This window comes from Myodes glareolus, chromosome X (assembly GCF_982192425.1).
Source record: "Myodes glareolus chromosome X, mMyoGla1.1, whole genome shotgun sequence".
NCBI classification, from domain to species: Eukaryota; Metazoa; Chordata; class Mammalia; order Rodentia; family Cricetidae; genus Myodes; species Myodes glareolus.
The window spans coordinates 124,586,672-124,612,872 of NC_142053.1; the positions used below are offsets into that span (position 1 = coordinate 124,586,672).

At 45.1% G+C, this 26,201-nt stretch overlaps 1 pseudogene; it reads right to left on the minus strand.

The window, feature by feature from the left end:
- Window positions 1-685: 685 nt before the first annotated feature.
- LOC148117473 (protein FAM50A-like) overlaps window positions 686-26,201 on the minus strand; it is a 31,503-nt pseudogene continuing 5,987 nt past the window's right edge.

A 26,201-nucleotide genomic window follows, 5' to 3' on the forward strand; every position in this document is an offset into this window, starting at 1 on the left:
GGGCTGTGGACCCTGCCCTCCTGAAAGGAGCACTCCTGTGGGTGGCTGGTACACATATGGCGGTACTTACAGAAGTGGCAGGGGTAAGGACTGCCAACACAGGACATAAACCTGGAGAGGGAAGTGGCTTCAGAAATAACAGAGAAGGTTACACCACCCTGTTCTCACCCTCCCACAAAATGCACCGGGGAACAAATGAAGAGGATAGGCAGAACCTGCGTAAGTCACACAGTGCACATCAGGATTGGACAGATGTGGGAACAAATTCATCCCGAAAGTCCTAGAGGCAACCACACTGCAAGAATTATATATCCCAGAGCACCTATCCATCCCCAGGCCTAGGGACAGATTCTGGACCTGGTACTCATGACTGGAGGGCACTGCAGTTGTAGAAGACAAAGGCAACCCCAGCAAACCTCACACCGGTCTCCATGGAGAGCAGCTGCAGCTGCACAGTATGCGTGGACCCTGCAACAAACAGGTGGCCATCACCAACTAGCCTGGGATCCTGTCCTACCCCACAACACCCAAAACAGCCCCAGTCCACTGACATTGCCCTCTGGTAAGTGTCTGGAGCACCTGGAGGGATGTGAAGGGCAACGCAGCTCTCCAGAGGACAGCAGAATAGCCTCACTTTTAGTCACCTCCTCAAATGAACAGCTCACACCTGCACTAATGTCTGGCACTTTGTGCATGGCTATGGTCAGCTGGGGAAGGCAGAGAGGTCAGAGCAGAATAAGCCCCTCCCTCATGAAGCATAATGGGCCCAAGTACCCACCATATCACTTACCTGCACTCCAGGGGATGTCACCGACACATTATTGGGCCGGACCCGCACACACCTGTACACGTTTGTTCAGCTCCTCGCAAAGCCATGTGGAGCAGAGGCACCTGGACAGGCCCCTTCCCGGCAGCACCTGCATGGGGACAGGCCAGAGCAGTCTGAGCACTGTCCCAAGAGGGACCAGATGGGGTTGCTGTAAGAGGCTGAGGGGGGCAGAGGACAGCATACCCAGCTCCTACTGCCAGGCAACAGTGTGTCTTGGCCTCATCCCCTGAGATCCAAGGGATGTCACTCAGGGTGGAAGTTCTGCTCATTAGCTGGACAAAGTGGAGGAGAAGGGAGGGAGGGGAAAGCTCAAAGCTGGGGAAAACAGAGCAGGTGGGTGAAAGAAAGTATAGCAAGTGTGGCTGGCTTCTGTCCAGTTGGCAAGGCCCTCCTAAGTTCTTCTGTCTCCCAAGATAATGGCCCCAGGGAGCTCCCTGCCACCCCATGTCCATCACCCACTGCCCTCACCTGTGCTGTAGCACACACCAACCACAGTGTGAGTTCCCTGAGCCCAGGCATGCAGCGCAGTTCAGATACTGCTCACAGGTCTCCACAGGGAGTTGGCTCACCTGGGAACAGTCACATCTGCACACAGCCCACCCCTGCCCCACCATCCACCACCACCCACCATGGGCCCACCTGCTTCTCACTCAGGAGGTGTATGTGCTGGTGGTCAGGGCTAAGAGCAGGTCTCGGAGTATGGGACTGCCCTCTACCACAGAGACGGTCTTATACAGCTGGGCATCCTGAGAGCCATCAACCTGCAACTGAGCCACAAACCAGGACAGAGAAATGATAAGCCAGCTTCACCGTACCATAGTTACCAGTACCCAGGCAGGGACTTTCTAGATTGCAGCTGAGCTGGTCAGATAGGACCTCTTTGAGCCTTCACTCAGTCAGAAGGCCTGTAGCTATAACAGCCACAGTCTTAGACCAAGGCAAAGGCTATCTTGGATTCAGCTAAAAAGAAAATGCTGGTGAAGGTAGATGGCAGAGAAGCCACCCAAGGAGCAGGATTCAGCTTTTGGAGCCTAACCTGGGAAGTCATCATAGCCTGTTCAGAGTAACCTAGGCTCATGTGAACATTCTGTTCCCCAGCCCTTCTTCCCATAGTGTGAAAAAACATTCCCAAACTCATAATACAAGGGTTCTAGGACCAACCTTCTTCAGATTACCACTGTGGGTACCGATGAAAAGCACATAGTGCTGGTGGTAGGTATAAGCAGCTACACTGGCCATGACGTCAGTGCTGTTGGCAAATAGGGGTAGCCCCTCAATCACATGTAGGCCACCCAATGGTTGATTCATCACTAACCCACAGAAGTTTCCATTGATCTGCATGGGCTGGTGACACAGGAGGGGTGAATGACACAGGAGGGATGAATGAGAGATGCTATTAGATCTGTAAAGAAGCAGAACCTGGAAGCTACTACCCTCCAGACATGCCTGACAGTTTGCCCTAGGACCCCATGAGAAAATGGGACTGGTGACAGGAAGCAGGGAGAGAGAGGAGAAACCTTGGTTTACAAGACTTGATATAGAGCAGAGAGCAAGCTGGGAATTAATAGAGTCAGAAAAATGAAGGTTACAATATATGAACAGGACACTGGCCAAGACATAGGTACAGAGTTAGGCTCTCAAGAAAGGTAAAGCAGGTGTCAGAACAAATGTGTCAGTCACTCTCAGTACCATGTCAAGCCTGGGTATGGACAGACAGTCACCCAGCAGAGAAGCAGAAAGACAGAGTTGTCATGTGTAGCACAGGGACAGCAGGGCAAGCAAAGGCTCATGGTGTTGATGCATGGCAGCTCCTTGTTCAGCAGCCATGGCAGCGCCAGTGTGCCCTCCCCACGATAGCATGATTGGATTCACTGCCGGATGTGGGCATTGATGTTGCTGAGTGTGAAGAGGCAAAGGATGGTCTGCCGAGGTGGGCTGGCTCGGTTCTTCTGGCCCTGAGAGAAGATGGTGAAGAGGATATCCACATCGACTGGCACTCCCAAAGCCTGGGCCAGGCTTGGCCAGGTAGGCAGTCTGCACCAAGTGGCACTCCACACCACGCCAGGAGCAGCCAATGGGAAACTCTACGTAAGAGTAGAACTGTCAGTCTCCTGAACACATGCGCACAATCTTGGATGTGAAGAATTTCTCATATGCTGTATCCAGCAGCGTCTTCCGGGTGTCCAGCTGCAGTATTAAGAAGTACACGAAGGAGGGACTGACAAAGCCATATATGTAGTAGATGTCAAAGGCAGGGTATAGGGAAAGTGTGTCTGAAGGAATCTTGATCTGAGAGGAGACAAACTCATCCTGGTACACCTGGAGAGGACAGCAAAGTATGAGTACAGGATAAAGACCTGTTCCCTTTGCCCCCTTGACTCCCCAACCCTGATCTAACAATGTGGCCTTCCAAAGGCTTCCCCTTAGATATCCCACCTTCCCTGCCTGGGCAATTACTGTAATCCATGCCACAGAGTGAAAGGTGACCTCAGCCTCTCCAGATATAGGCTTTCCACAGGTGAATCCTGCCCAATTTCCTGTCCTCAGCAGGTGATCTGCATCTCTGTGTCAGTGAAGGGTCACAAATTCCCTCTCAAATCAAAGCTTTCCTTCCCAAGAAGTAGGGTCAAGACTGAGAGAAAGGAGTGAATTGGGCCTGGACTCCTAAGAAGGAGAAGAAAGAGGACAGAACGAACAGGCATAATATCTCACCCACCAGACTGAACATATCTGCACTGTCTTCATCGTCGATGAGCTCACGGGAACTCAAGGTGGGAAAGTATTCAGACTTGTCATCAACTGCACTGCCCACAAACAGCTTGCTAGGCCCCTGGCCCTGTTCAACAATGTCACCTGCCATGGAGTCAGGCTCTTGGGCCCCTGACAGGTAATGCTCCTTGCGATGGTGGGGCTCACCCAAATTGAAGAGATCATCAAAATGCAGGAATAGGCAGATGCCCTGCCTGATACTGCCCCAAGCTACCAGACGACAGGCTGCATAGTCTATGAGGAGCAGCTTGTTCACATTGTCCACAGGCACCAGACGATGAGAGCACACATGCATGCTAGGGGATGAGTAGCAATGAGAATTGTCCTCAACGGGCCCTATAACATGTGCCCATAGCTCAGTCAGGTTTGGAGCCAGCTTGAAAACTCGGTTCACTGCACCTACAAATACCTCCCCAGTCACTCAGTGGACAATCAGGTGAGTCAGTGTGGTATCTGTCACCACAAAGGTACGAAAGGGCCTGCTGCTACCCATGCAAACTCCTATAGTGAGGAACAGCAATGGGAGAAGTCAGACGTTGGGCATAATCAGCAGGTGTACCAGGGACAGGCCTGAGGAGAGACAACAAGTGGGAGTCAGAGACCCCAGGCCCAAGATCTTCTCCCTCCCCCTGACCTACTCGGCCCAGAGACCCTGGCTGGCCAGGTTCCATGCCACAGAGGGGCAGGAAAACTCATCCAACATGACAGAACCCCAGATGGTAACTGAGGCTGGGAGAGGGGAAGAGCCTCTAATAGGGCAAATGAATAACAGCCACAGGCAAGCTTGGAAGCCATCAATCATCCTCCATCCCTGTACTGGACAGAAGCCAAGAAATCTTATCTTAACTGGGCCACACCCAAGGGGGCAGCAGAGCCAGATGCTTAAAAGGATAGGGTGTGAGGCCATACCAAAACTGGGACCCAAACGTTACACCCCAAGGCTGAGAGCAGATGATGGCACAGGAGAACATCACAGGGGAGCCTAGACCCAAATACCCCTTGCCTGAGCTGGGGAAGGAGAAAGGCAAGGAGAGAATAATCGCATGCTTCTCTGTGAGTGGTGCTACTAACAGGAGTCCTAGAGCGAAGCTCTGGAGAATTAAGGCCTGAGGCTGGTTTCAGTGCCACCACATCTCTAGGTCATGGTCTCTCAAGTGCTTTCTCCCCAGGAGGGCCTTGACTGCCTATTCAGGAGTCTGCAGTCTGGCCTTTCTGCTGCAACACAAAGCCAAGAGTCTCATAGGGACAGACGTAATTCAAGCTTTGCTCAGATACAGGCAGATAGATGCTCGGTCAGCCCTGCGTGGCTCTCCCTGAAGATCCAGAAGTCAGTCTGAGAGAGGTAGGGGTAGAGGGGTCTTACCTACTTTTGAGAGTCCCAGAAGTCTTATATGTAGGAAGCACCATGTCCAAATACCATTGCAGCCTTAGGGATGTAGGGCAAGGCCCACAAGGATAGGGAAAATGCACTTCACCCCCAGGCCACACCCAGCCAGTGTGCAGTCAATGGAGCAGAGCACAGTGCTACCTTCTCACTGCCTAATTCCCAAGGGAAACAGGAGGGACTCAGCATGGGGGGGGCAAGGAGACACCGAAAAGAAAAAAGAAAAGCCGGAACAGGGAGCAATTCCAGTTTGAAACTGTCAAGTTTCAGCTCAGATTGATCAGTTCTCTGGGGTTCTTTTGTCAGGTCTGCATCCAGGACCCCTCATGCAACAGCCAGAAGAATGGAAGGAGAAAGAGAAAAGCAGCTGCATCCTGCCCTCACCTCTTCTACACTCTGCAGAAAGCCAATTTTAGAAACTGGCCAGGGACAGAATGGGAATGAGACCTGGAAAGTCATGATTTGCAGCCAAAGACCCCATCCCAGCCCCCACCTCTAAGTGGCAACCTCAGGCATCACAGATGCAGCTAACCCCTCTGATACAGCCCTGGCAGCAAAGGGCATGATAATGAGAAAAGCTCCATACAGATATGTGGGTCCACAGCCCCTGCTCTCCCACAATGCTCCCCCATGGTGCTACCAACTCAGCCAGTCCTGCCCCCATTGGCGGCACCCCTAGGCAGAACCGTGGATATCTTAGTCGATGCAGGGGCTGCAGCAATGCTCAGAGATACGGCTCCTCCTCTACAAAAGGATCATATCAGGCAATGGGACTACAATAGAGTTGACCGTCTCTTCCTACTCAGGGCATATAGTGCCTAGTGAGCCTCGAGATGCAGGGACAGGGCCTGACCCCTGAAACAGTCTGGACCCCTAGGCTGTCTGAATCCCGGACATCCATCAGACTACTAGCACACAAGTTGTAAGCATGGTGGCCACTTACCTGTCCCTCCAACGTGGCTGACACAGGGTGGCCACTCCTGGCCATGTGGACGTGTCCCCGTGCCCTACAGCAGCCTCACTCTCATGGCCACTCAGCCTCACCTCACGTGCAATGAAAACTGCAATGGCCATCGCCCCCACACAGGGCTGGCCTGAGGCTGCCTGGGCCTTTTAAACCTGGACCATAAGACAGCACCAAGAGGGGGCACTCAAGGAGGATGGACCCAGGCCTGAGAGGCAGAGTGCATGGGAATGAGGCCGCTGTTCCCTGGGCCCAAGACTCTAGTGCACAGTGCAAAACGCCCATGGGCCACTGGGGAACCCTTCCTGAGAAATGACCCAGATGCTCAATGTCTGAGTCCTAGGTGCGTGCTTCTCCACACCCCCAGCTCCTAGCTTGCTCCCTCCAGCAACCCTGGAATCCCTGCTTGCCCAGCACCACACCCCCTAGGGCCTGAGGCATGAGTCAGCTCCTCCTGTGGGAGCCCTGGGTCACCTGCTGCAGTAGCAAGATTTTGCTTGGACCTATAAAAAATACTAGCAAAGATTGCTGGATAAGTCAGGGCTCTTTCCCCAATGGTCCATAAACTGGAGGACTAATAATGTACAAGTACCTAGCACAAAGCTTGGAGTACTGCAACTTATAGCCATTTTCATCTAGCGCCTTCCTCAACAAGCCACTCTGACAATGAATCTGGGATTCTAAATCCATTGTTTTCTTTCTGCTCTTTTTTTTTTACTTTCATTTCTTTTCCCTTTAGTACAGTGTGGCCTCGAACTGACCACCCTTGTGCCTCACCCTCCCGATACTGGGATTATTATGGGCTCATACCACCACAGCTGGCTTTTTTCCCCCACAGTGCCTCACACTGTAGCTCAGGCTGGCCATGAACTTCCAGTGATCCTTCAGCTTCACCTTCCCTGGCCATGAACTTCCAGTGATCCTTCAGCTTCACCTTCCCATCTTTTGGAATTACAGGTGTTTGTCAACAACTCCAGTTGTTCTTTTATTTGTGTGCGATGCGTGTGTGTGTGCCTCATGTGTTCAGGTGCCCAAGAAGGCTAGCAGAGGGCATTAGAGTCTATGGAGCTGGACTTAAAGGCAGTTGTGAACCACTGAATATGAGAGCTAGGAACTCCAGTCTATGCAACAATAGCAAGTGCTCTTAACCATCTAGATGCCTTTCTTTTACTTTTTTCTTTTCTTTTTTTCAAGACAGGTTTTCACTGTTTAGCTCTGGTCTGGCTGCCTTGGAACTTGCTTTGTAAACCAGACTGACCTCAAACTCACAGACATCTACCTGCCACTGTCTCGTGAGTGTTAGGTGCACCACCACCCACCTGGCCCACTAAGCCATCTTTCTAGCCTCTTCTTTTTCTTTATAACCAGCTTTACTGAGATATAATTCACCTTTCATATAAGACATGTATTTAATGTATACAGTTCAGTGACATCTTAATATAATCACAAAGATGTGCAACCATCACTGCTATCTGATTCCCAAACATTTTCATTACTTCTAATAGAAACTCTGTAGTAAGTAGTTAGCTATCATTCTCCATTCCCCTCATATACATATCCAAGCTCTGGGAATCAGTCATGTACTTACTGACTATGGAGTTGCTCTTCAGGACATCTCAAATACAATCATAATCACACAATATAAATATATGTGCTTTTATATTCTGTCACTTCATAGTTTCAAGTTTTGACATAGTTAACCATGGATGAAGACTTTCTTTTTGGGCCAACTAATATCCTGCTGCATGGATAAGCCAAAATTGCTTTTCTCTTTGGGCTATCTTTCATAATGTAAGTAGGAAGACTCTATACATTGTTTCTACATAGGATCTCAGGGTTTCTATGTGTAACAGTCCTAGCCAACCACCACCACCACCACCACCAGGCTGCTGACCTTGAATTCCTAATCCTCCTGCCTTCACCACCTTTGAAATGCTGGGATCACAGATGTGCACCTCTTCCTTTTGGATTCACGTGTATATGAGTACATGAGTATGGCAACCCTCTGTACCCTTGTGCACATGCATCGAGACCAGAGCAGAATATTTGATGTCTTCTTCTATTGCTCTCTGTCTTATTTCCACTTGTCTCCACTCCTTCAAAGCTGTGGTTGTGGACACATGTATAGCCATGATTGACTATTTACATGGGTGCTGAAAATTCAAGCTCATTTCCTCATGCTTGCAGAGCAAAAGTTCTTGCCTGCCAAACCATGCCCCCAGCCTTCTTTTTGGATCTTTGAGACACTCTTTCTATAAAGCTCTGCAACTCACAAGTACAGCAGTAAACTAGGTTGTCTTTAAACTCTCAGTGATCTTCCAAATCCTAGGGTTAGAGGCATTTAATATCACTCTGGCTCCTATTTTTGTTTTGTTTTTGTTATTTCGAGACTGGGTTTCTCTGTAGTTTTTGGAGCCTGTCCTGGAACTACTTCTTGTAGACCAGGGTGACCTCAAACTTACAGAGATGCACCTGTCTCTGCCTCCCAAGTGCTGGGGTTAAAGGTGTGCACCACCACCTCCTGACAGCTCCTCTTTTTGTTTGGATTTTTTTGACAGGATTTCTCTGTGTGGCCCTGTTTATTTTGAAACTCTTTCTGTAAACCAGTGTTATGTGATATCTTGTTTGTATCCTGACAAATAAAGCTTATCTGAAGTTCAGAAAGTGGAGGTACCGTAGAAGCCAGGCAGTGGTGACACACGCCATTAATCCCAGCACTCCTGGCTCATGCCTTTAATTCCAGCACTCAGGAGGTAGAGGCAGGACAGGAACTGATAAAGTGGGGATGTAAACAGGATCTCAGCATTTTGGACAGAAGAAGAAGAGAGAAAGCAAGCAACTGGCAGCTGCTCCCAGTTCTTTGAACTTCCTGGTTTTTACGCCAGTATCTGACTCCTGGTTTTTATTAAAATTATTTAGTCTAATGTTTCAGACCAAGCTGGCCTCAAACTTGCCTCCTGAGTGCTGGGATTAGAGGTGTGTGCCATCACTGCCAGGCCATGACTCTTTTTACTTTTTATTTTAAGATAGGGTCTCAACAAATTGCCCTAGTTGGCCTTAAACTCACTCTATAGCTCAGAGTGACCATGAACAAATCATTTTTTCTGCCTCAAGAGTAGTTAGGATTACAGGTCTACCAAGTCCCAGATGTCTTGTTTTGAGATAGTTTCTAGCCCAGTCTTGTCTTGAATTTTTTAAAATTACAATATTGTGTATTGAACCTAGTGCCTTGGGCATACTAGGCAAGTGCTCTACCACTGAGTTGGATTTTCAGCCCTTTGAGGTGGGAGCATATGTATGTGGCATTCATTCATGCATATACTTTCTTTCATGGGTGGTAGCACATGTGTGTGGAATGCGTATGTGGGGTCCGAGATTGATGCCAGGTGTCTTCCTCAAGTATGTTCCATCGTATATATTGAGACAGAGTTTCTTGTTTGAACTAAGAACTTGCCAATTCAACTAGTCTAGCAAACCAACTTGCCCCAGGGATCCTATCTTTGCACTAGAATTCCAGGTGGGCTGCCATGGCTGACAGGCATTCCAGTGGATTCTGGGGATCCAAACTCCACTCCTCACACTTGGACAGAAAGTGCTTTATACACTGAGCAATCTATCGATGCCATCTAGCCCTTCTTATTTATTTGTTTGTTTGTTTGTTTGTTTGTTTTGTTTTGTTTTGATACAGGGTCTCACTATGTAGCCCTGGCTGTCTTGAAAATCACTAAGATCTGCCTACCTCTGCCTCCTGAGTGCTCGGATTCACAGAGATCTGCCTTCCTCTGTCTCCTGAGTGTTGGGATTCACATAGATCTGCCTGCCTCTTCCTCCTGAGTGCTGGGAATAAAGGTGTGCATCATTATACCAGGCTTTTTTTAATTTTTGTTTTGTTTTAGTTTTTATAGGACAGGGTTTCTCTGTGCAACAGTTCTGGCTGTCCTGGATCTTGCTCTGAAGACCAGGCTGGATGCAAACTGGACCCTCTGATTGTGGCGGTCAATGAGCGCTGACTGAGAAGCCAAGGACAATGGCACTGGGTTTTGATTCTATTGCATGGACTGACTTTGTGGGAGCCTGGTTTGTTTAGATGCTCACTTTTATATACCTGGATGGAGGGGGAAGGACCCTGGACTTCCCACGGGGCAGGGAACCCTGACTGCTCTTAGGACTAAAGAGGGAGGGGAAGGTGGGGAGGCGGAGGGAAAAGGGAGGCAAGGAGGAGGTGGAAATTTTTAATAAATAAATAAATAAATAAAAATTAAAAAAAAACTCACGGAGATCACATGCCTCTGCTTCTGAGTGCTGGAATTAAAGGCATGTGCCTCCACCACCCAGCTCATTTTTCATTTTTTACCCAGCTCATTTTTTACATTTTTAAGACAAATTCTTGACAACCTGTCAAGAATAGCCTTCCAATCTCTCTGTAGCCTTCACGGGCTTTGAACTCTTAGGTTTTCTGACTCAGCCTCTTGATGAGTTGGGATTACAAATCTGCTCCACCAGGGATGGAGAGCCTCAAAGTATTTTTTAAAATATTTATTGCCAGGCAATGGTGACACACACACATGCCTTTATTCCCAGCCCTTGGGAGGCACAGACAGCTAGATCTCTGTGAGTTTGTAGATCAGCCTGGTCTACAAGAGCTAGTTCAAGGACAGTCAGGGCTAATACACAGAGAAATCCTGTCTCAAACAGTCCCCCCCACCTGCCACAAAATCGATTTATGTATTTATTTTTGTTTTTCGAGATAGGGTTTCTCTGTGTTGCTCTGGCTATTCTGGATCTCATTCTGTAGACCAGACTGTCCTCAAACTCACAGAGATCCACCTGACTCTGCTTCCCAAGTGCTAGGATTAAAGGTGTGTGCCAAGCTTACTTTATTATTTTATGTACATAATTCGTTTTACTGCATTTATATATGTGTACCACCTCTTGGAGGTCAGAGAGGGCATCACAACCCATGGGACTGGAGTTGCAGATAGTTGTGAGCTGTCCTGTGGGTGCTGGGGGGTTGAACTCTGGTCCTCTGAAAAAGCAACAAATGCTCTTTACTGCTGAAAAAAAAGCTCTCCAGACCTGGTCTCAAACACTTTATTCCCCTGCTTCAGCTTACCAACTGCAGGAATCATAGGCATGCTTTAACACCCAGAAAAAATAAATTATATTTTTTAAACTTTTAAAAATTTTATATGTATGGATGTTTTGCCTATATATTATCTGATGCACTATAAGCATGCAGTGCCCTTAGATGCCAGAGGAGGGCACAAGATCCCCTAGAACTAGGAGTTATAGACAGTAATTAGTTAGCAGAATCAAACCCAGGTCCCCTGGATGAGCAGCCAGTGTTCTTAACCACTGAACCAACTCTTCAGCCCTAAGAATGAATTTTATACTGGGTGTTAAGGAGATGATTCAGCCGTTAATAGAGCATACTGCTCTTACAAGAGGACCCAAGTTCAGTTCCCAGTACCGACATCTGGTAGCTCACAAATGCCTGTAACGACAGATCCATGGCATGTGATGCCTCTGTCCTCAATGGATATCTACATTCACATGCACTAACTCAAAGGCAAGCACAAGCACATGTAATTTTTTTTTTAAATTTTTGAGACAGGGTCTTATTGTGGAATACTAGTTTAAGATGTGTTGCATTTGTTTATGCTGTGGAACATTTGTTTAAAGATGTAAAGTTGTATTGCTTTGTTTATGATGCATTTCTTTAACTCTGTGAGGCTGTGCTACTTTGCCTGCCTGAAACACCTGATTGGTCTGATAAAGAGCTGAATGGCCAATAGCTAGGCAGGAGAGGGATGGGCAAGGCTGGCAGGTGGAGAGAATAAACAGGAGGAGAAATCTAGGATAGATAGAAGAAGGACCAAGAAAAGAAGAAGAGGAGGACACCAGGGGCCAGTCATACAGCCACAGAGCCAGCCACACAGTAAGCAGTAAAGAAAGATGCATAGAATAAAGAAAGGTAAGATGTCTAGAGGCAAAATGTAGTTAAAGAAAAATGGGACAATTTAAGTTAGAACAGCTGGCTAGGAACAAGGCAAGTTAAGGGGGGACATTCTTAAGTAAGAATAAGCCTCCATCAGATGACCAGGGCTAGTCACCCAGTCTGTAGCTTAGTTTAGAGGGCTGGATTTAACCAGTGCTAATTTCATTTCATACATATACAGCTTGTATACAGCAAGGCCAGCAGGAAGGGGCAGGCATCTTCAATGAAACTTGACACAGAACTTCTGAAGGCTAATCTACATCAACAGCCATAATGCACATATACACCTTGACCGAGAAATCCTATCCCAAGGAAAGCGTTCAAAAGAAAAAAATAAACCATTTACAACTGTTTCAAAAAAAAGAATAAGTTTCTGTGTGCTTATTTGAGAGCTGGGTGGTAGTCCCCAAAAGAGTGAAAAAAATGCAGACAGGGTCTCACTATGTAAACCTGGCTGTCCTGGCACTCACTCTGTAGACCAGGCTGACCTCAAACTCAGAGAGATCCACCTGTCTCTGCCTCCTGAGTGCTGAGATTAAAGGTGTGCATCATTATACTCAGCTCTTTTACTGTGGGATAACCCTTCTGTACGTTAGAAATATATTTTCATCTCATTGGTTGCTAATAAAAACTTCTTTAGTCTATAGCAAGGCAGAATATTTAGAATATAGCAAGGCAAGAAAGCCAAACTGGATACAGGGAGAAAGAAAGGCAAAGCCAGAGGAGATGCAAGCTAGCTGCCCAAGAAGAGAGATGTCAACCAGTTGCCAAACAAGCAGGACATGGAGAAAATGTGGTAACAAGCCTTGAGTCATGTGGTAAAACATAGATAGAAATATGGCTTAATTTAAATGTAAGAGCTAGTAACAAGCCTGAGTTATTGGTCGACCATTAATAATTAACATAAGTCTCTGAATGATTATTTACAAGCGACTATGAGACACAGTGGGACAGGGGAACCTGTTTACACTTGTTTTAATTTTTCTTTTGAGATAGGATATCTCTGTGTAACAGCCCTAGCTGTTCCAGAACTCTTTCTGTACCAGGCTAGCCTTGAACTCACAGAGATCTGTCTGCCTCTACTTCCTGAATGCTGGGATTAAAGGCATGTGCCACCACTGCCCAGCTTCGAAGAAATCTTTGTGAAAGAATGTCTTTTATACTGTATTACCAATTTCTGATTACCAGTGTGCACATCACACTCAGCTCCCTTTTATTTTATTTTACTTACATACTTATTTAGGCCTCTTTTTTGCTTTTTTGAGACAGGGTTTCTTTGTAGCTTTGGAGCCTGTCCTGGCACTAGCTCTTGTAGACCAGGCTGGCCATGAACTCACAGAGATCTGCCTGCCTCCCAAGTGCTGGGATTAAAGGCACATGTCACCATTGTCTGGCTGTTTAGGCCTTTTTTTAATGTGTGTGTGTGTGTGTGTGTGTGTGTGTGTGTGTGTGTGTGTGTGTACGAACGCCCATGTGTGGGTGTGCTTGCATGTGTGCCAGAGGATAACTTAATTTTTACGAGTCAGTTCTTTCCTTCTAGTATGTGAGTCCTGTGAATTGAACTCAGGCTATTAGGCTTGATGTTGAACATCTTTACCCTAGTTTGTTTTCTGACACTGGATATCAATATGTAGCCCAGGCTATCCTCACATTCATAATGATCCTCTAGTCTCAGGCTTCTGAGTGCTGGGATTACATGTTTATGTCATCTTGCTCAAGTTTCCTTTTATTACTGTATCTATTTATTCATTTCTTTTTTGTTTGTTTTTGTTAGTTTATTTGGTCCTGGAATTTACTCTGTAGATCAGGCTGGCCTTGAATTCAGAGATCTGCCTGCTCTGCCTCTAGAGTGCTCGGATTAGAGGAAGGCACCACTAATGCCCAGCTCATTTGGAACTTTTATGGCTTGGGTTCATAAAGACAGGGCTAGACTTCAACCCTCTATCTGGCCAAGGCTGCCTAGAACTCCTGATTCTCCTGCCTTGCTAACTCCTGAGTGCTAGGATTAAAGGTGTGTGACTCTATTCTGACTCTCCATATTCTTTTAATTTTACATTTAGGAACATTCTTTCTGTCTCACTCATCCTGTTTCTTCTAGCTAAAGATCTTTGAGTATGTGGTAGTTCTTTATTGCATGCTGAACATTTATGATTATTTTGTGGTTTGAATGTCTGGATTTGTTGTCGTCCTGAAGAATATTGGACTTCGGTAGATGGTTAGAGATGCACATGATCCTCTGTTAAGTTCTGTTTTTAAGCTTTGGTAGGGCAAGTCTAGGAAGCCTTTACCAACAGTCAGTGTAGCCCTGTTTCTAAGGTGTGACCCTTCTGGGTTTTCACTGATCTATTTCCTTGGATTTTCACCCTATGAACATGCAGTTGAATATTCAACCTAAAATAACGCCAAGCATGGTGGCTCAAGCCTGGAATCTAGGCCAGCTTAGGTTATATAGCAAGACCCTGTCTCAAAAACAAAACAAACAAACAAACAAAAACCAAGACACAAGAAACAAATTTTTGAAACCTAAGGGGACAGAGATATATATAACAAATATCCAGGGGTGGGCTAGGCTGAGCTATAGAGTGCTTACCCCACTGTTTTATACCTCGGCTCATAGAGTAAGAGGGGAGGGGAGGGATGGGAGAGTGGGGAAGGAGAAGTGGGTATGCTTCTGCAGAGGTTATTCTTGTGTAATTACTGAGGAGAGGGATTCAAGGCCAATACCAGTGGTTACTCAGCATTCTCATGTAAATATCACAAACTCCAAACACAGTTGCTCACCCAGTCACATCTGTTTCTCAGTCCCATCTTTCGCATCTTATTTGCTTGCACAGGAAGCCTAGGTGCCATCCTTTGGTTCCCACGGTGATCTCTACTTCAACAGCATTAAATAAGATCTTTCTTGAAATAACTATGAAATCTCTCCGGAGCCTTGTAATGTCTCTTCAGAACCACTAGTTCACAGATACACATCTCAGCTTGGCAGTCCCACTGGACTACCTGGTAAGAATCTCTATAAAACATGTCCACAAATAGTAAAACTGTTCACCCAGAACATGCTTTTCACCAAGAACCCATCTCAGAACAGATGCTAGAGCTTAGTATAGGTATTAGGGCTTACAAGAAGGCTCAGCAGTTACGCATGCATACTACTGTGGTAGGGAACTAAATCAGGTTCCCAGCTCCCACATCAAGCAGTTCACAGATGCCTATAACTCCAGATCCAGGGGACCTGGTGACTTTTCTCACCTCTGTAGGCACCTATATGCATGAGCACATACCCATACATAGACACACACACATCAAAACTAAATAAGAATCTTTTTAACACCTTAGTTGTCCTTCACTTCTTTCTATTAATGCCCCTTCTTACCCATTATAAAATTTTATCTTCTCTTCCCTCAGAAACTATCCTCCCCAAGGCTGCACAATTCGCCAGCATAGCAATCACTTCATTTACAATATTGAATTGCAGAAGAACTTTCTAATGCAGAAACCATGAAATCAAAAGACAACCAGCAAAACATTTTTTGGAGTTTTCTGACTTGAGAAACTGGCTCATTGAATAAAGGTTTTGCTATACAAGCAAGAGGAACAGAGCTCAGATCCCCAGCACCCATGCAAATGCTGAATAGGTGTGGTTCTTTTTAACTCCAGCACTCAGAAGGCAGAGAGACAGGGAATCCCAAGAGTAAATTATCTAGGTAGATTAGTCTACCAGTGAGTTCCAAGTTCAACTGGCAGACACTGTCTCAATAAATAAGATGGAGATCAACATTTTAAGATATTTGAAATACCAGAAAAAATGTTTTCATGCTTCTATTAGATGGCACAAAGGCTAATTTTCCTCATACATGGAAGGTACCTACATTCTGGATTTTTTTAAGGTAGAGAGCTAGATCCGTGCAGTGGTGGTGCATGCCGTTAATCCCAGCATTCGGGAGGCAGAGGCAGGTGAATCTCTGAATTTGAGGCCTGCCTAGTCTACAAAGTGTGTTCCAGGACAGCCAGGGCTGCACAGAGAAAACCCATCTTGAAAAAACAAAAACAAGGGGGCTGGAGAGAAGACTCAGCAGTTAAGAGCACTGGCTGCTCTTCCAGAGAGGTCTTGAGTTCAATTCCTAGCAAGCATACGGTGGTTCATAACCATCTGTAATGAGATCAGGCATGCAGGCTTTCATGCAGGTAGACCATTGGAGACATAATAAATAAATAATTTTTTTTTAAATGGTGGAGGGCTAGACATGTAGTTATGTGGTTTAGAACACTTGTTCTTGCAAAGGACCTGTGTTTGGTTCTGAGTATCTACATGGTGACTTAAAACCATGTATAATTTCAGTTCTAAGGGATCAAATATCCTCTTCTGGCCTTTATGGATACCTATCTAAATGCCAACAAAACTCTGATACACATAAAACCAATAAATCTAAGAGAAAATTTAGAGAGGCTGGCAAGATAGCTCAATGGCTCAATGAGTAAAGGTACTTGCTGCCAAGTCGGAGGACGTGAGTTTGATGCTTAGAACCTATATTACAACAAGAAAGAACTGACTCTTGCAAGTTGTCCTCTGGCCTGCCTATACATTATGACAATGTTCACACCCACACTCAAGCACAGATAGAGAAGCATAACAAAAAAATGATCACCAAAGCTGGGAATGGTGGTTCATGATTATAGTCCCCCCACAAGGGAGGTAGAGACAGAAGGATCAGGAGTTGAAGACCATCCTAGATACAAAAATGACTTCAGGGCCAGCCTGGGTTACACAAAACCTCATTTTAAAACAAAGAGAATCTGGAAGGATGGCGCAGAATTTAAGATCAGTTGCTACTCTTGCAGAGGTCCTGGGTTCAGTTCCCAGCACCCAAACTGTGACTCACGACAATCTACAACTCCAGTTCCAGGGGATCTGTCGCCCTCTTCTGGTCTTTGTAGGCACTACACAAGATGCATAAATACACATGCAGGCAAAACACCCATACACATAAATAAAAATAAACAAATATTCAAAACCAACTGTAAATGTATTTTCTACAGATGTACTAGCTAGCTCAGCCGGTAGAGCACGGGACAATTAATCCCAGGGTCATGGGTTCATGCCCTACGTTGGACAACAGACTGTATATAATTAAGGAAGTCCACAAGAGCCCAGAATAAAGGATAACAACTACTCATTTTGTGAACACTCACAGTAAGGAAGCCACTGTAGTCCTAAGCTTGGTCAGTGCTGGGAGCTGTGTACAGAACTCAGACCACCAGTCAAGAGAGTGAGCATGCTTTTCATCTGAACTTATTAGTCCACACTCATAGTACCTGAGAACATGCCCTAATGGGCCAGTACCTATAAGACTATTGGCTGAATGAATTCCCATAACAACCATATATAATATATATATATATATACATATATATATTTATATACACAAACACACACACATATACATATATATATATATATATATATATATATATATATAAAACTTCACACTGACATTGTTTCTTTGTCTCTCATCTGAGCTTAGATAATAGGTGCCGAGACTGGCACTGTGTAGGCAAAGCTCAGTGCTTTCATAATGCTGTTGGTGTTGCAAAATAGAACAAGCCTTGGGTGGAAACTGCCAATATCTGCAATATGAACTATGGGATATAATAACAAATGACTAGTCTGTATGTACATGATATGAAAATACATGCAGATGGCCGGGCAGTGGTGGCACACGCCTTTAATCTCAGCACTCATGAGGCAGAGGCAGGCAGATCGCTGTGAGTTCGAGACCAGCCTGGTCTATAAGAGCTAGTTCCAGGACAGGCTCCAAAGCTACAGAGAAGCCCCGTCTTGTACACCCTTCCCCACCAAAAAAAGAAAGAAAATGCAGATGCTCAGCTATCAAGTGATAATAACCCTGGGGCCAGGAGGAGAGGGGTGTGTAGGTAATCTGCACTTTATATAGAAAGGTGAGAAGTAGGATGCATATCTATATGATCTTGTCTTTGCATAGAGAGACAGAATGTAGACTCAATAGGTGGGTCACATCAAACCATTGTTGGGGTCATTGTGGGAACAAGACTGGCCCAGAACCTTGCTGCTGAAAATGAATGAAATACCTTGATATCTGCCATCCATGCTGGCTTCTGGTTGACCACTCAAGGTAAATGATGTGGGGGGGGGAGAGTATTGTACTAATTACTCTTCTCATATTATTGTGACATAATACCTTTAAAAGACCTCAAAGAATGAATAGTTTATTTTGGATTACATTTTGAGAATACTGCACAGCATGAGACAAAGTCCCAATGATAAGGTATCTGATCACAAAGAAGCAGAGAGGGATGTATGCTTGTGCTCAACTCACTTTCTCTTTTCTTTTTTCATTCAGTCTGGAACTTCAGCCCATATTCAGGGCCTTCCCTCACCTAAACCTCTCTGAAAACAACCTCACAGACACACCTAGAAGTGTCTCCTACACGATTCTGGGTTTCTTGTTGTTGTCTTGGTTTGGTTTTAAGACAGGGTTTCTTGTAGTTCAGACTAGTCTCAAGCTGACCGTGTAACTGAGGGTGACCTTAAACTTCTGATCCTCCTGCCTCTGTCTCCCTAGTTCTGAATTGTGTGTGCACCACTAAATCTGCCTGGTGGCTTGTCATTTGAATATCATCACACTTTCTCAATCTTTCTTCCTTCTTTCTCCTTTCCTTGTAAGACAAGGTTATACTTTGTAGTCCATGCTAGTTAGCCTCAAATGCATAATTTTCCTGTCCACACCTTCCTATAATCTTGCTAGATGTCACTGATGTCCTTATGCCAGAAAAGCCCCATCATTTTATTTCAGTTTTTGTTTCTTTCTTTGTAGCACACACACCCACATCACAAAATGACAGAAAAACGGGGCTGAGGGCATAGCTTAGTGGCAGAGTACTCTCAAAGTACCTCCAGTACTGCAAAAGAAAATAGAAAAGGAAAGGAAAAAAAGAAGCACAGGGTTCACAGCCAGGCTGGTCTACAAAACAAGTTCCAGGACAGCCAGAACTGTTACACAGAGAAGCCTTGTCTCAAAAAACAAAACAACAAACAACAACAACAAAAAGAAACAGGAATGAAGCCTGGGCAAGTGGACCAATAGCATTCTTTCTCATTGTACTACTTCTGTGCATGACCCATACCCTTTCTTTATGAAGTCACGAATTTCCAGAACAGTGAATGGCATCTGCTAGCAGCTCCTTTCCTACTTTCTGCAACCCAGTTTTCTCTCCTGAACTCTACATTCATCTCGGAGAACCTCCCAAGGACCTACTGTACCTAGGTCACACCTAGTTAATCCTCCTCAGTGAAGCACCAGCTTCCAATAATGAGGTCCATATGGAGACAGTTGAATGTCCACTGGGATGCCCAGAGTTGAATTCCACACAGGAATCTTAGGAACTGGACCCTCTACTCCTGTTCTTCCAGCTTGGCTTCATGATGGTTAATGTTGTCAACTTGACAGGATCTACAGTCTAGATTCTATATTCACTAAAAGACCAGCCTCTGGTTGGGTCTGTGTGGGAGTTTCTACATTGAGTTAATTGACATAGGAAGATCCTCTCTGTGGGTATGGGTGACACCATCCTACCGGTCAGGGTACAAGAAATAATAAAAGAAGGAACTGAGCTGAGCACGAGCTTTCACCTCACTCTGCTTTCTGACTGTAGACACAATGTGATCCGTTGCCTCAAGCGCCTGCCACCGTGCTTTCTCTGCCATGAGTGACTGTACCATCAAACTCTGAGCCAAAATAACCCTTCCTTTTTGTAAAATTTTATTTTATGTGAATCGGTGCTTTACCTGTTATGTTATGTCTGTGTAAGGGTGTGAGATCCCCTGGAACTAGAGCTGCAGACACTTGTGAACTGCCATGTGTGTACTGGTAATTGAACCCTGGTCTCTGGAAGAGCAGTCAGTGCTTCTAAATGCTGAACCATCTCTCCAGCCCTATTCTGCTTTCTTCTTTAAGTGCTTCTGTCAGGCATTTTATTGCAACAAGGAACATAACTAATACAGCACAATGTAACCAGATGTTTCTTTTCCACTGGCCAGTTCCCCAGTAACCATTCAGAGGCTTAATATTACTTAAAAATGTTTGGCCAATAGCGTGGGCTTTTACTAACTAGCTCTTACAACTTAACCCATTTCTCTTAATCTATATATTGCCAGGTGGACATAGTTTAACCTCATTTTCTACATGTCTTCCTTCCTCAGCAGCTGGCCGGCTTCTCCAGGACTCTACCCTACTTCTCCTTTATCTCTGCTTGGATTTTCCACCTGTCCATTCTGCCTTGCTATAGGCCAAAGCAGCTTTATTTATCAACCAATGAGAGCAATGCATATTCACAGCATACAGAAAGATATCCCAAGGCAGCTCAACAATTCAGACAAAGGGATCCTGTATTCCATCATGGCACAGCCTTCTGTCTCTCTATTAGCCACAACAAGAATGTGACCTCTCCTGTCAGTGGCACTAGGATATGTCTCTACTGCAAGTACAAACTTTTTGGGATTCTATTCTCTTTGGATGTATACCTTGCTCAGCCTAGACATAGTAGGGTGGGCCTTGGACCTTCCACAAAGCAAAGTGCCTTACCCTCTCTTCGGATTGGAGGAGGGAGAGGTGGGAGAGTGTGTGGACAGAATAGGAGGAGGGAAGAAAGTGGGAATTTGGATTGTTTTTTTAAAGTAATGAAATAATAATAATAAAAATCTGAAATATTAAAAAAGAAAGAACTCTACTACACTGTTTTAGAATAGAAAGACACATTTCTATCTATTTCTGAAAGAATTCAATGCAATGCTCATCAAAATCCCAGCAAAATTCTTCAACGACCTTGAAAGAATGATACTCAACTTCATATGGAAAAGCAAAAAACTCAGGATAGTCAAAACAATCCTGTACAATAAAAGAACTTCTGGGGGGGGGGCATCACAATCCCTGACTTTGAACTCTACTACAGAGTTACAGTACTGGACACAGCCTGGTATTGGCATTAGAACAGACAGGAGGACCAATAGAAAAAAAATAGAAGACCCAGATATCAATCCACACATCTTTGAACATCTGATTTTTGATAAGGAAGCAAAAATCAAATGGAAAAAGGAAAGCATATTTCTACAAGTGGTGCTGGCATAACTGGATATCAACATTTAGAAGAATGAAAATAGACCCATATCTATCACAATGCACAAAACTCAAGTCCAAATGGATCAAAGACCTCAACATAAATCCAGCCACACTGAACCTTATAGAAGAGAAAGTGGGAAGTACACTTGCACGCATTAGGCCAGAGAACCTCTTCCTAAATATAAGCCCAGCAGTACAGACACTGAGAGAAGCAATTAATAAGTGGGACCTCCTGAAACTGAAAAGCTTCTGTAAAGCAAAGGACACAGTCAACAAGACAAAATGACAGCCTACAGAATGGGAAAAGATCTTCACTAACCCCACATCAGACAGAGGTCTGATCTCCAAAATATACAAAGAACTCAAGAAATTGGACACCAAAGAACTTAAGAAATTGGAACACCAAAGAAAGATAATCCAATTAAAAAAAATGGAGTACAGACCTAAACAAAGAACACTCAACAGAGGAATCTAAAATGTCTGAAAGACACTTAAGGAAATGTTCAACATCCTTAGTCATCAGAGAAATGCAAATCAAAACAACTCTGAGATTCCATCTTACACCTGTAAGAATGACCGAGATCAAAAACACTGATGACACTTTATGCTGGAGAGGATGTGAGGTAAGGGGAACACTTCTGCATTACTGGTGGGAATGCAAGCTGGTACACCCCTTTGGATGTCAGTGTGGATATTTCTCAGAAAATTAACAAACAACCTTCCTTAAGACCCAGTAATACCACTTTTGTGTATATATCCAAAGAATGCTCAATCGTGCCACAAGGACATGTCTTCAACTATGTTCATTACAGATTTCTTTGTCATAGCCAGATCCTGGAAATAACCTAAATGCCCCTCGACTGAGGAATGGATAAGGAAAATGTGGCACATTTACACAATGGAGTACTACACAGCAGAAAATATAAAGACATCTTGAATTTTGCAGGAACATGGATAGAGCTAGAAAACATTATTGTGGGTGAGGTAACTCAGATACAGAAAGACAATTATCACATGTACTCACTCATAGGTGGTTTTTAAACATAAAGCAAAGAAAGGCAGCCTACAAACCAAAATCCTGGAGAACTTAGACAACAATGAGGACATTAAGAGAGACTTACATAGATCTAATTTACATGGGAAGTAGAAAGTAGAAAAAGAAAAGATCTCCTGAGTAAATCGGGAGCATGGGGACCTTGGGGGAGGGTTGAAGAGGGAGGGCAGAGGCAGGGACAGGGGGCAGAGAAAAATGTAGAGCTCAATAAATATGAAAAAATGAAAAAGAAGAATTCAAAACTCCATCTTCAGGACTAAAATAGATATGTAATAATAAAATTGGAAGTCTGCCAAGATAAATAAATAAATTCTAGTGTGTGTTTCCCACAACACTGTGCCAAAGTATAAAATACAGTTTTATATAAAAGGAAAAAAAAGTGACATGTGACCTCTATAGCCACCCATGTTGATATGTCTTTAAATTCAGCACTGAGTAGGCAAAGACAAGTGGATCTCTATGAGTTTGAGGTCAACCTGGTCTACATAGGGAGTTTCAGGATAGCTGGGGCTACACAAAAAGACTGTCTCAAAAAAAAAAAAAAAACTGGCCTCTTTCCATGACAGACTTTTGTCCTCTTAGTATTGATCCTAAGGACTTCCCAGGCACTTGGGGTTGTTTCCAGAAAACAGATCTGCTGCATTTGTAAAGCTGTGTTACTGTGCTTGTCTAAAACATGCGATTTGTCTAATAAAGAGCTGAACAGCCAATAGCAAGGCAGGAGAAAGGATAGACGGGGCTGGTAGGCAGAGAAGGGAGCAAGAGATATCAAGGTACAAGAGAACAAGGAGAGTAGGACTCTAGGGGCCACCCACCCAAGTCACATAGCCTGCCACTTAGTAAGAGTGAAAGTAAGACATGCAGAAGTAAGAAAAGGAAAAAGCCCAGAGGCAAAAAGTAGCTAGAATAATTTAATTTAAGGAAAGCTGGCTAGAAATAAGCCAAGCTAATGCTGGGTATTTATAAGTAATAAGACTTCATGTGTATTTATTTGGAAGCTGGGTGGCATGTCCCCAAAAGAGTTAAGAATAAAAACAACCAACAATCTAGATCTTTCCTCCATGAAGACTCATGATTGAACTTCAAGGAGTTTGCTTCCCAGAAGATGCAGAACTGGAGATAGCTCCTATCTAGGTATCAGGCTCAGAGTCCCTTAGGCTTCATCCATATGAATATAGAAGTCAGGGAGCTTGGGAGCTAAGGAGGGGATTTGAAGCACTAATATGTGAATGAGATAACTGAGAGCAAACTCTTCACAGTACCTTTTCTGATGGCTTTTAAAGGCAGAATGGGGTTGTCACAGAGGACTAGACAATTCAAATTCAGGGCAGCTCCCAGCAGCATAAATCAAGAGTAGATATGGTCTGGTCTTACTACCTACTACAATGTGCTCCCAAGATATCTTGACCTGTTCTACTCTCTTCCCTCCTCAATCTGATCTCAGATGTCTCTACTATAGGAACAGAGTCAATCATAGCAAAGATCACTACAAAGTGCCACTATCATGCTTGCCAGAGAGGCAAGGGGCTCTCCATGGTGCAGACAAACATCTGGCCCCAAACAAAGGCAATCTTAGCCTCCAAGCCAGACTACTCACTATGACTCAGCTTACTCAAGAGAAACAGAGAGACCTGGCCATTGAGATGGTAGAGTCACTGGTACTGGAGGTTGAAGCACTGACCAGCCCCAGATGGATTCTGCCCCACTGCTGTAATAGTGACCAGTGCCCATGCAGACTGAGCAGGGTAGGCACAGGTGTGGCAAGTGAACAGTTACTTTGAGGCACCCATAGAAGCTAAGAGGACACAAGAAGCTAGAAAGGCCTAAGGAAGTACTCCCTTTTCACTCTAGAGCCCTGGCCAAGCCTGAGGATATGTCCGCACATTCAAAGACAACGTCTAAGTGTCCTGGGGAAGGGAGGACTGGGCCATGGCAACACCTGGGCCTTCCCTCAGAAAGCCCTCCTTTTCCTCTCAGATTTGTTCCCATAATATCCCTTTCTGTTTCCAGGAAAGGAAAGGTCCAAAGAGGCCAATCTACAGAAAGCTTAAAGGTTGTCAAGGTCTAGGCCTGGAGATGAGGAATGACTGCTAAAACCCAGGAAGTCCTTGGAGTGATGCAAATGATCTTGACGTATATGGAGGGAATGGATTCATGTATTGTGAATAAACTAATTTATTCACTCCCTAAAAATAAAGCACAGGTTCTTATAATGTATGTACTCTACCTCCAATGTGTACTTTTTTATTGTAAAAGAGAAAAACAGTAACGACAGTATTAGGGCGAGAGAATAGCAACTAACATCCTCCCAGAGTGCTCTGGCATGATCCCAGGGAATCTAGGCACCTGGAGCCGTGAAGGCATGGGGGACACTCTGGGGAAAGTGAAGGTCATGCCCACTTCTGGATGCTCACCGGATCTGATATGAAAACATGGGGACACATGAAACAAGGAATGGAAGCCAGGAAATAAATAGGGGCAGGCTAGCATGTCACTTCTGATTCTCCTCCTCCTCTTTCATTCTCTCTCTCTCTCTCTCTCTCTCTCTCTCTCTCTCTCTCTCTCTCTCTCTCTCTGTGTGTGTGTGTGTTATAATGGTCTCACTATGTAGCCTAGTGTATCTGGGAACTTGGTGTTCCTCTTGCCTCAATCTCCCCTGTGAAGAGATTACAGGTAATTTCCACCATGTCAGATTAATTATCTCTGGTTTCCTGGCAGGCTGGTTGCAGATCACTAAAAGCTGAGATGACTCCCATCCCCTGACTTTGAACTGCCCAGAACCAGCACTGTGACACCAAGAAGTGGCTTACCAGGACCTAACCTTCCTCCCTGCCTTCCCTGCCTCCTCACCGTGTACTTGTCCCATTTCTTCTCTGGGTCATAGGGCTCCCAGCAACTGGCAGGAAAGATGTGCTTGTTTTTCTCACACCAGCTCCTCAGCACCACTTTGCCTGCATGTGATTGGGGAATGAAGACTGTGATTCAGGGCCATCCTTCCTGACCTTGACTTCCTGTGACTTCTCCCCAAGGATAACCCTAATGTTAGGCTCAGGGCATCTTTGCCTGCCCAGTACCCTGGCACTATCATACCTCATCCTTCTCCACAGTGGCATCACTGAACAGTCATGAACACTGAAGTTGAAGAGTGGCCCTGGAGGGGAAAAGCAGTGATCCCAAGCTCATACTACTGCCTTTCCCAACATATTAGAGCAAGCTAAGCTAAGCTAGAGTCACTCACCACTCTTCCCTCGTGCTTTGGTGACGACGAAATCGTAGAAGCTGTGATGCTAGGAGCAGAGGGTGGGAAAGGCAAGCTTGATGATCCATCTAGGTCTCTATCACCCACTACTCCCCACACTCCTACCTATAGGGTGAGAGCGGGCACCACTGTGCCTACTAGCCCTGGAAGAGTGCACAAGAGTATAGTGACTTTCCTATGAAACAGTGTGCATGACTCACGGACTCATGTGGGGGAGGATTAGGTCCTTCTTGATTTACATGAGCTGCTCCACCCCTGCTGACCTGAGAGAGATTGGAGTGGATGAAAACCTGGAAGTCGGTGAGCTGGCACAATACTTTAAGCCTTAATACTTAAGGGAAGCTTTGTAGTTTAGTGAACCTGGGATAGGAGTCCCAGTGTCCTTCACTTCTGGACCATATGACTAAGGCAAGGCTCTCTCACCTAAGCTCTCTACAGCAGGAAGTTAAGAAAAAAGAGCACAACTCTCCTCTTTAAGGAGCACAGTGCTCAGCACAAGATCTTCCCAGCAGTGGAGCAGTCAGCATTGGTTGTCTGATACTCTGACAGGGAAGGCAGGCTCTTCAGGTGCATAACACAGGCACACAGTGCATAGCTTGCTCACCTGAGCTCACTAAAGTCTCTGCGCAAGATCTCGAGTGTTTTCTGTAGGAACTGCTGCATGGTGTTGTCCATTTTCATCTGCAGAAGCAGGTATACCAGTGAGTTGGGAAGGAAAGACATCATCCCAAAGAAATACTTCCAAAATGACAAAGATCCATCCTGCTCCCACAGAGGTTTCCCAAGCCAAGA